Genomic DNA, 11,471 nt, shown 5'->3' with positions numbered 1-11,471 from the left:
GGGTATTTCTTAAGAGGAAGAATATATTGATTAACCATGCTTTTAGACTCAAAGCAGCCTCGCAGCTTGGAAATAATCAAATTCTGTTTGGGAAGAAGTGACCATAGCCACTTCAAACCTCCTACGCGTCTCAATCAGGCCGATGAATAAAAGATTTGAATTTCAAGTGTATAAATTTGGAATTTTTTTTTTTTTTTTTTAAAGTAATGATGTTGGACTGCAGAACAAAGCCAAAAGGGGAAAAAAGGCTGGGTCTCTTTGCCTTTCATCTCACTTTATATCACTTGTGGAGGTGGAATGAAAACCTGCTCAGTTTATTGATGTGCGTCTATCTTCAGGAGTGAGACCGAGGAGCAGGTGCAAACATATTGTCACTCTCAACTTTCCATTTTGAGGTTTTATTCATTGCTTCAAAAGGATAAAAATGTGCTCTTTCTTCTTCAGAGATGTGTGATAAATGGTTTCCTCAACTAAATCAACATTTCGTCCATCCATCATGCCCTAATCCCATGAAGACTGTGATCAGGCCAGACTATTACTCCATCCATTTTAAAACAGGAAAAAAGAAAATACACTCAAAGACCTTCTGCGCTGTATATAAATGCATCAGGAATAAATGTGATCTGGAAAAACTCAACGTTTGACATTTAAAGAGCCTGTTAATAGAAAAACAAGACAGTATGCCAGAAAATTAGCTCTTTAGAAAAACATGAAACATTTTCAAACCATCAGAATGACAAATCTACCTTTAACATTTTCTGTTTTAGGTCAGCTACCACTGAAAAAGTGGCAACTGACCACACTTCCAGTGGTATACATACATATACTGTAGATATATATATATACTGTAGATCAGTTTTCAAATTGTACCAGGTTGGGTAAGACAAGTGGCCCCCTTTCATTTGAGCATTCTGTATTAATTTTCATGTTTTTATTTTATTCTGAAACATTTAAGTGAGACAAAGATGCAAAAACAGAAGAAATCTGTAAGGAGATAATTACTTTTTTACCCACTGAGCCCACCCTCCCACTTTACAACCAACCAACCAGCTAAGAGAAACACGGGTGGCCCACTAAGACAGATGTGTTTAATCATTTTTGCTAAAAGGGAAGATGGTATCACCTGTTGCCATGCTTCATCAAATTACTGTACACTCACACAGTGATATCTCCTTATTTAATCAGCACACTGGCTGTTGTTAATTTCCAATGATGATTATAATAATAATAATAAAAGCTAAAATAAAATAAATCATGCCCTCATTTGTTAGTTTTCTTCCCTGTGTTCAGAAATGCAGGCACCTGGCATACGTTTTTGTGCGGTTGAATGAAACGGAAATATCTGGTGAGTCTGTGTGCTTAGATTTGCTGAAGTTTAATATCATTCATATATCTTTTACAATTTTGATGGGGTTTTTTTTCACCTCTAATCCCATGCAGAGAATGAATAGTAAGAATTTCATCATATGGCGTAAACACTTTTTTCATACTAAAAAGAGGCAATAAAACCTCCTTTAACACAAAGGTAAGCTGATCACAGGCAAGCTTTGGTCCTTGTGACTGCAAAAGCAGGCAGAATAAACATCATTTGATCTCTACTATCCTCACTTTCAATTCTCTTCTCTTTCGTCTTGTTATATTCTTTACCAGTTTTTTTTTTAAACCCCTGATCCCTAACATTTTCTTCTGTCTTTTATCATGTCAGAAAGGGAAAAATTAACATTTCCTAAAGCAGCCACTTGTGAAGGTACATGAAGGTAAAAGAAAAGTAGATTTATTGCATCTAGATTTGAGTGGCAGACCTTGAAGCTCCCATAAAAGGCTTATATGTGGCTGCAGTTTCCAACAGAGAGAGGGAGGCATTGAAGAAAGCGTTTTTCTGCTTTACTTACAGACTCTCGCAAGATCCAGCATTACGCTGACATTTCAGACCACAAGAAAAGTACATTTTGACAGTGTATGTCACATTTTTCTATATTCAAAACTATTTTAAAGATAGCAGATTTGGGTAGGTTAAAAAAAAAAAGAAAAGAACTGGTGATCTCTTCTGAAGGCATTTCCACGGTGATGCTAAGTGATGGCAGTGTTATCCTGCGTAAAGCTAAAGCTAAAGTTAGCTAATCTGTTGAGTACAGATTTGTTGAAGACAAAAGATGCTTCTTTCAGTATATATATACTGCTCAAAAAAATAAAGGGAACACTTTAAGTGTTAAACACCTGTTTAAGTGTTCCCTTTATTTTTTTGAGCAGTGTATATATATAAAACTATTTATTTTTTGCATAGCTCTTATTGCAGAATAAAGTTTTCTCAATGCTTATTTTCAGTTTTGACTTCAAACTAATTTTATTCTAAATATTTTTTCAAGTTCCCAGACACCTTATCACAAAGAAGTCATCCCACTCTCCTACGTGTCAAATCTTTGGGAAAACATGCGTGCTTCAGCAAGAGAGAGATTAAAAACTTACTTATCCAGGATGCCTCGTAAAATGTATTTAAAAAAAACAAAAACATAATATTTATAAGTTGTGTTTATGCGGCTTTTAAACCTCTGAGTGTCATAAGCTTTGTTTACATAAAATCTATTTTCATTTAACCGTGCTCGGTCTTGTGTGCTCCCTTTCTGCAGATCCAGTATCTTAGCTGCTGACACAAAGGGCTGGAAAGAAAAGAGGATAAAATCAAAGAGGAGAGTGAAAAGGTGAGACAGATGAAAGAGATTAGGGATTGATTATCGATCATTGCGAAGTTGGGAAAGATGGAGGAACAAAACCTATTTTCCTTTTTAGTGTTTTTCTTTCCCCCAGCTCCCCCCACTCCGGCTCATCGACCTGGAAGAAGACGGTTGGCGAAGGAAGACTACACAAAGGCTTCACACCTTTGTGTCTCTCCTTCATTTGCCCTTTATCACTGTCACTAGTTTGTTTAGATTTCATTTTCTTCCTCATGTTTAGCCAGGCTTAATTAAGAAAGAAGGTTGGAGCAAACAAGGCAACACGAGATAGGAACAAGGATGAAATAACTAAGGAAGAGTGGAGAGAAGGAAAAGAAAACACACACACACACATTTGCAGGCGTGCACTTTATTGATGTAGAACGAATCGGCGTGCGGCAGCGATCCAGCAGTTTCCTATTCCCAAATCAAACAAGCACTCATTAAAACCTCACCTTCCCCAGTCTTTTCACAAATCATTTCCACAAATTCATTTCATGGAAACACATTTCACCCCAAGACAGAAATCAAACATAATCTTATGCTTCATTTCCATTCACACAACACAAATCTTATGAGTGATCACAATAAATCTATTCCACAGATTTTTTTTGTCCATCAGCACCTGTTATTGTGAGTGCGGATTCTTGATATGCTTCAGTAGAGATCGGGACTCAATTATTTTATTTAGCAGATGATGCATGAGAGCATGCAAAAAACTAAACCAGCAGCCTCACGCATACAGGTCCGCAGTCAATAAGCCGTTTCCTGTTGGGAAGGAGAGTGTGTGCATGTTTGTCTCTGAACAGTGCCTGTTCTTTTTCTTTGGCTGAATTTGCGCCTTTCTTTTCCCTCAAGTCTCGTCATCTTTTGAATGTGGAGAACATAAATCCATGTCAGCCGTTGTACGTTTTGTGTGTGTGTGTCCTTTTGTGATGGTCACTACAACTGTGCGTCTGTGGAGTTTGGAGGGTGTAAGGAAATCAACAAAAGGCAAATCCAAGAAAAAAAAAATCCTTTCTTTTTTGTAAGAGTATTTTGTTTTTGCACATTTTCCCTACTCATTCAGACACACGCCCCTGTATCTGTGACTGGCATGCTGAGTACAGACTGCAGTGCACTGCCCAGCTCTCCGTGTTCTCCTATCGGAAGACTGCAAAGTTAATGAGTTGTCCTGGGACTTCTTAACACTTACACACAGAGCAAAAGGAAAACACATGCATTTTTCTGCCTCTACATCCAAGAGTACTGTCTGATTCGCTGTGTTCTGCAACAGATTTACGGTAGAAACTTAAAGAAAAGAAAGTGTGGCTGTCTGGACACTTAATACCTACAATCTGCCTTGTAATATAAATATATATAGTTACTGCAGTGCTTCAGTTTTTTAATATGGTGCAGTCAGAAGTTTACTTATCAGCGTGAGTTTTGTATTAATTTTAGGTGTTAAATGAGGCTGAGATGAGTGTGCCAGATGAAGAACGTACATCAATAGTAAGACAGCAGGTGTCCATTCAAATGCTGGAACGGCCCAAAATTCAACCCTATTGGAAATTTACAAACTATACTCAGAACTGGTTCTGTGCCAGAAAACCAAGCAATGTGGCAGAACTCTACCAATTCTGATGAGAAGAATAGTCAATATTTTGCCAGCATTATTCCAGTAGCTTGCAGATGGCTATCATAAAGGCTGTAACTTCTCTATGATTTGGTAAAGGACATCCATCCGAATATCAGGTTGTGTGCGTGTGTGTGTTATGTGTATTAAGTTTCAGCATTTAAGTCTACCTAATTCTTTATTTTTGTATAAATCACTCACTTGGAAGGAAAAGAAAATAGTGGTTCAAATGCATAAATAAAGTACAAACCCAAAGCTCTCCAAAGAGCCACATTTTCTTCCTTAAATGTATTATTTTTATAGAGCATAATCCTCAGTGCGACCTTAGTCGATATTTGCAAGAAGAAACAAATCCATTAATTTCAGACATGCTCTTTCTTTTAAAAGTTAAAATGAAAGAAACTTTTTATTGCTCATTTTACTCCTTTCAACCCGTCCTCTAAGCCTTTTAGGTAAGTGCTTGCAATTGTTAAGTGGTGACTTTTCTTTCTTTCTAATGACCACATCTGCTGAAGCACACACTTCCTCGAAGTGAAACCAAATGGATCGAACATCTGCTACTTCCTGTCTCTTCTCACCCCGACCGGTCCGGGCAGATGGCCGCAGACCTTGAACCTTGTTTTCTTTTTCATTATGTCCCCAAAAACTGGCTCTCCGGAAAATTAAAGTCTATTCCTGAAAGGTGCCTGAAGGTGAGTGATGATGACGAAGCTCTATGTTTTGTTTTCTTTTTCTCTCTCTCTCTTCATTCATTCATACTAATCCACAAATGCCTTAAAATGTTGGGAGATTATATCAGCAAACAGAGAACAGGTGTAAGACAAAGAACCAAAATGTGGAAGATGTGAAGTGGATATGCAGTAGCCACCTTTTGGAGACACTTCCTTTGATCTGGCTGGAAAACATTGCTCTAACGTCACTGTATTGTTGAAAAATACCAAGGTTTTCATGGAAATATGTAGTAAAAGAGACTGCTTTTGATCCTATAAAAATGGTGTACTTTCAACTGAAAGTGGATGTGACCTTCAAAGAGGGCATTGGTAAAGATGTTGGGCATTGGACTACTTTTTTGTCTTACGAAAACATGGGATCACGTTTATTGACATGTGGCATTTACAAATGAAACTGTATCATATATGTGAGAGGCATTCCTTTTACTTCCTGTATGTTTCTTAATTGTTTTACAATACACTGTAAAATGAACCACATTTTCTTCCTGAACTCTAAAAGTAGGTTTATTTTAGTTCCCTCTCATTTATACTTCTGTTGTTGCTTTAAAATTAGTGGCTAAAGGAATGTACCCAGCTTTGCACTCAGTAAATACGTGTCCCACATAAATGAGGAAGATGCGTGAGGATGAATATGGGAGCGATCGCTCACACCATTTCTCCACTTTCAATCAATAACACAGTGATTCTAATAGACATTGATTGCATCTGAATCCCAGATCCCAAGTCGCAAATGTGATTATAAAATGGCCAGTCTTGACACTTTATTGAAAACAATGAGGCTGGAAGAAGAAACGGGAGGAGGGCAGGGAATGGGAGTGACTGGCTGGGAAAGATGGATTAATCTTCTGCTTGTCAGCTTGCTGAAGCCTCCCCCTTCATCCGCTTCGACTTTGGCCTGTTTGCGTGCACATGGTGTTTATGCAGAAGGCAAATCTGAACATGGTCTGCAAGACATGGCATAATGTGTGCTTTGTGTAGAGATGGACTGTTGAGAAAGAACAACAATCTTTCTTAACAGTCATAGCCTAGCTGTATCTTAATGCTCTAATGTTTAGGTGTGATAAACTATTGTCTCAGACTCCATATTAGATATCAATGTTGGCATTAAGCAGATATAGCTGAAATTGTTCTCTTTCAATCACCAGCTAATTTCTCTGCACAGCTTTAACTTCACAGATGAATTTTGCTGTCCATATTAAAAGATTAATAAAATCATTATTCAGGTTTGAGTCTTTATTTTTAGTCAGACGACAACTAATCATTTTAACTCGATTATAACTAATCACGGCTTCCTACTTTTAAAGCACAAAATGTTTAAGTCTCACACTGCTGGACGATAAATCACATTAAACCAATTCTGAGTTTGAAACCCAACCCAGTATGCTTGATCAAACTATTGATTGCTTGATCAGAAATTCTAAGGTTTAATTTACAACAAATCACGTAAAAATGTTTTTGTTTTTTTAAACACAAAAGTCGATTAAACAAATATCTCTTAGTTAACTCCATGGCTTGGTTTTCTTCGTTGCACATTGAAAAAATCAACTTAGTGCTGACTCATTTGAGTTCAATTCAGAGTTGTAGCTTTTTTGCTTGTCATCCTTGCACGCGAAAACACTGCTCATCATTTTAGAAAGATCTCCAGCACCAGCAGGCCGCACCAGATGTTATAAGTACAGGTGGGCGGATGACGTGTAGGAAGTGAGCTGACATCTGTCGTTTGATGACACCATATGGTGCAGGATAAAGTCAATATTCTTCGAATTCGCAACAGAAACTGAGAGGCAACAAAGTTTGAGCTCATTTGTAGTCCCGGCTCATCTTTAGAGCTTTCTTTTGCAGTATTTTATGTGGAATTGATTTTCAATCATAACAATAAACACTCAACAATTTCTATGCTTCTACATCTGCTTGAATGAATGTGTGTCACCTGTGTAGGTGTTTATACGTGCATGTTGTCTGTTGAATGCAGCAGCAGTATAATCAGATGTTCCCAACCGACCTGCTGGTGTCGCTTTTCATAGTTATGGGTTTCTCCAGCTTAGTTTACATAATTCCCTCTGCAGTGAATTATTGCTAATGGAGCTGTTTTCTCGCCTTTTTTTGTGACGCAGTTCTAAATTAAAATGTTATTCCACCATTTTCTACAGTTACTTATCCCTTACTGCAAGCTAATTTCTAAAAGTAATTTGTTTTATGCTACAGTGAAGTTTTGCTTGATTTCTATTCAACAAATGCTGCCTGTCACTTTGGATCGACTGAAACAACTCAGCCTTTAAAATAGATAGAAAAATGTTTTTCTCCTGCCTTTATATCTTATTTTACAAATATCTCAGAATGGGATCAGAAAGTATTGCTTTATCTACAGTATGAAGGATTATCAAAGGCAAGGTGGAGCCTTTAAAGAGGATTTCTTTTGTAACTGTGACCGCAAATGTAAACCACAACCTTGAGCAATAAACGTTTTACATAAAGGCAAGACAAGTATGTGTATATATTTTTTGGTGCATTTTCTGCATACATAGTCCTTTTTTAAATCAATGACATGTGATGTCTTATCTTGAGCTTAGGGGATTGAGAAATATACATTTCTGCCATACTTGTGTAGCTTTGGTGGAAAATAAATAGTCAAACGCATCAGGTGTAGCGTTTTGTTCCCATGCCAGAGCAGTCAGAGCCAATGTTTGTTAAAGTACAGCAGTCCCTGCTCTAAACACCTCCATGAAAAATGTGCATGTTTCAGTCTGTCACTCACTGCTGTGGCAACACATACCCCACTTTCTTACAGAGTGGAATGGCCCTGAGTGTTTATGACACGGATTCACACATGCATAATTACACCATTTAATGCTCTTCTGACTGATTTGGAAGACAATGTTCAATTTGAAATGTAAATGCACTTCCTCCATGTTCAATCAATTAACGCTGGAAACAACATTTGGATGCAGCACGTTGTTTTGCCTTCCTATTTCTCTTGTCTGTTCTTGTTAATGGCACTCACTGCGCATTATCTATTAAGGACTGAATGGAGACTTAATGTCAAGGATGTATAGAGCCGTAATGAAATGCATTTTCAACAGAGTTCAGTGTAAGCACGCTTGACACGTAGCAAGTTGCGAAAATACGATCGAGCTCACTTTGCAGCATGAGACAACAATCCCAAACTATACAGTATGTTTCATACAGAAGATATAAGAACTAAAACCTATGACAGGTGCCCTCCCACAGAGCCTGATGGCAACATTAGCAATTCAGTCTGGTATTATGTGGAAAGACAGAAGCTATTAATACAGGAGAACATCGGTGTATGGGAAAAACTACCTGCCTAAAATATTTAAATTGTCTTGTAAGTTTGCTTTAGAGTTGTTTTATTTTCTGCAAGTTTCTCAAAAAACATTTGTTGAATATATTGAAGGCTATTTTGAGCTTTTCTGTTTAGTAACATATATCCTATACTGACCTTTCAGTCTTTTGGCCCCAATACTAAGATGCTCTTTGCTGTTTTTGCTTTGAAGGTTCTAGTGTGAAGTTACTCACAGAGTTTATGAGCTAACATCACAACTGGAAATTTGTTCTCATCTACTCTTTCTGCACATGCACATTCATATTCAGTATCTTAGAACACCATTGAAAAGTGATTTATTTCGGTAATCTAATTCGCTTAGTGAAACGCATTATAGAGATTAATTACAAGAAGACTGATTTTCCAAGCTTTTGTTTCTGTTAATTGTAAAGATTTTCTGCTTACAGCAAATAAAAATGCAACAACAAAAATAACTTTGAACTGATCCAATTCCCACATCAAATAGAACTTTGTTTCCCTCAAAGTTTATTCACAATTAAACCACAGTTCCAATTGTATAATTTCTCAAGTGTTTGTGTCTGAAAACTTGACTCTTGGGAGACTCTTCAGATAAAATGTTACTTGATGTGAGCCTTAAGATGTGAACGTCAAAACCTGGACCTAAAAAAAAACGAACATGAATGTAGGATATAAAAACAGTTAATCAAAAATAATTCGCCAGTGAGTGCACTCCGAAGGGAAAGAGAAAGGAGTTGCGGTGAGGTGTAATATGCAGCCGATGCCATGCTGAAAGCTTCTGGTCAAACTGGTGTAAAATACTGCTGATAGATGAGTATATCTACTAACCACAGTGGTGGATTCCCAGAAGTGCTGACTGCCTTCTGTGTGTGTGGTTTCCTTGCGTGGCGAAAACAGAAAGGATAGACGAAAGAAATACAAGCACATTCTTACACTTGACTTTCTGAGCTGTTCTTTCTCTGCCTCCCATGCTTTGTTAAAAAGACGAAACTGTTGTTTTCATCTTGTTGGCAACAGAAAAGAGTTTTGCAGGACAAATCAAGCAAAGAGTTATCTGTCGCTTTTAGTTTCTGAAGCTGCCTCGCTGCCACTGTTTCAAATAGTTTTGGCCCAGCTGTCTTGGATTTCACACATTTAGGATTTGTTTTGCCACGCAAATTTGCTAAGGTTGAAAGAGCCAAGTGCAGACTCCAAGTCAGGAAGCAGATGGACGAAATAAATGTAATAGCTGATTTACTAGCAGACAACACAAACTATAGAAGCTGCTGTTGCAGGTTGTCCAGACATCCGCTGACTAAAAGCGGTGGCGTGGAAAGGGGAACATGATGAAACGAACCTCACAGGAACAAATAAAGACAAAATGGTTGTGAAGCAGAAACAGCACAAGCCAATTTCATCATAAGAGTGTTGGGCAGAAATATTCATTCCCCTTTAACTCTTTTACAATTTTTTGCTTATATAAAACTCAAGGTATTTTAATGATAGCTTTTTTGATATATATGTCATATGTACATATATGTATTATATACATAAAATTAGAACAAAGAAAAACATAACTGGGAATTCAAGGGAAAATTATACATTCAAGCTGAACAGTGCGGAGAGCATTTTTATCCGTTCTTCTGGAATCATTACTTTGTTGAGCAACATTTTACTGTAATTTCAGCTTCAAGTCCTTACAGGTGTTTTTATGAGACAGATAGTAAAATTTTGCCCTTTTTTTATTTTATTTTATTTATTTTTTTGTTTTTTCTGGTGAAGCAACTCAAAGTCAGCAAGAGTTTAATAAGATTGTCTGTCACGTAATATTTTAAATCTTGCCACAGATTCTCAATTGGATTCAGGTCTGGACTTTGACAGGCCATTGTCCTGTTGGATGGTGAATCTATGTCTCTTGAACAGGTATTCCTCCAGAAATTCCTCTTATGTAGCGTCACTCATCTTCTCATCAACTCTGACCAACTTTCCTGCTCTTCCCACTAAAAGAATCCCAACTGGACTCTTATTAACTAATTAGAAAACTCCTGAAGGTAATTAGTTGAGGGCTAAATGGAGGCATGTCATGGAAAACCTTCTACTTCACAAAAGAGGACACGTATGAATAAGTCTATCACATAAAATACAAACAATGTACATTAAATTTGTGGTTTTAATGTTGAAAATGTGAAAAAACCTCATCTCTTGACAGAAAGTAAAACAGCAACCAAAGCTGAGCAAGAAAAAATGATAAAAATGCATCCTGAAACTTAACAAAAACAAACCTTTTTTTAAAAAAAAACAAAACAAAACAAAACAAGTATAGAACACTGCAGCTCTAAAATAAAGATATGAAACCCATAAACCATGACATAAAAATCCACGACAGCAGGTGACTCCCAGAAGACAAAGAACAAAATAAAACACCAGCAGAGTAAAGGACAGTTCAGAAGATCTTATAACTTACCATTGCAAATGGAATTCATTTAAATATTGAATGTTAGGATTGCTTTAATATCTTTTGAGCATTCATTTTCAGAATGAAACCACATTCTGTTAATGACTATTATTCCTTCTGTCATCTAAACAGTTGAAAGCACCCACAACTTCAGCCACCACCTAATATGTCATTTCCATAAGTTTCTTTATGCTGCACAACTTTTATGCTTGGTAGAAGAACCTTGAGACTCTTGTTAACCTTTCTATTATCATTTTATCTTTGGTTGCTGTTGTTCTTTGCCCCCAGCTATGCCTCCCCCAACCATCTGCAGAATTTATCCCAATGGAGGAGTTTAATTCTGCAGGGAGAAGCTGAGGCATGGTCAGGGTGGCTTTGTCTGGTTCTCCATGGACATGAGATTGGCTCTCTAGAGAAATAGTTGGCAAAACATTGAATCACCTGGCCATGGCCTGGATGGTCTATGCACATTCACACATACACACACACGGACGCAGCTTTATGGACAGACAGACAGGCAGCTGCTAGCTTGATGGGGAGGCTGATGATACATGGATGAATAAACAGTCAGGCGACATTATAAGCCTGCAACACACAAGTGCACCCATTTACACAGAAAGCAGTAAGTCATCAATATGTAAACTAACTAATTATATGA

This window comes from Xiphophorus maculatus, chromosome 17 (genome assembly GCF_002775205.1).
Source record: "Xiphophorus maculatus strain JP 163 A chromosome 17, X_maculatus-5.0-male, whole genome shotgun sequence".
Lineage (NCBI taxonomy): Eukaryota > Metazoa > Chordata > Actinopteri > Cyprinodontiformes > Poeciliidae > Xiphophorus > Xiphophorus maculatus.
Note: the sequence above shows the minus strand (reverse complement) of the source record.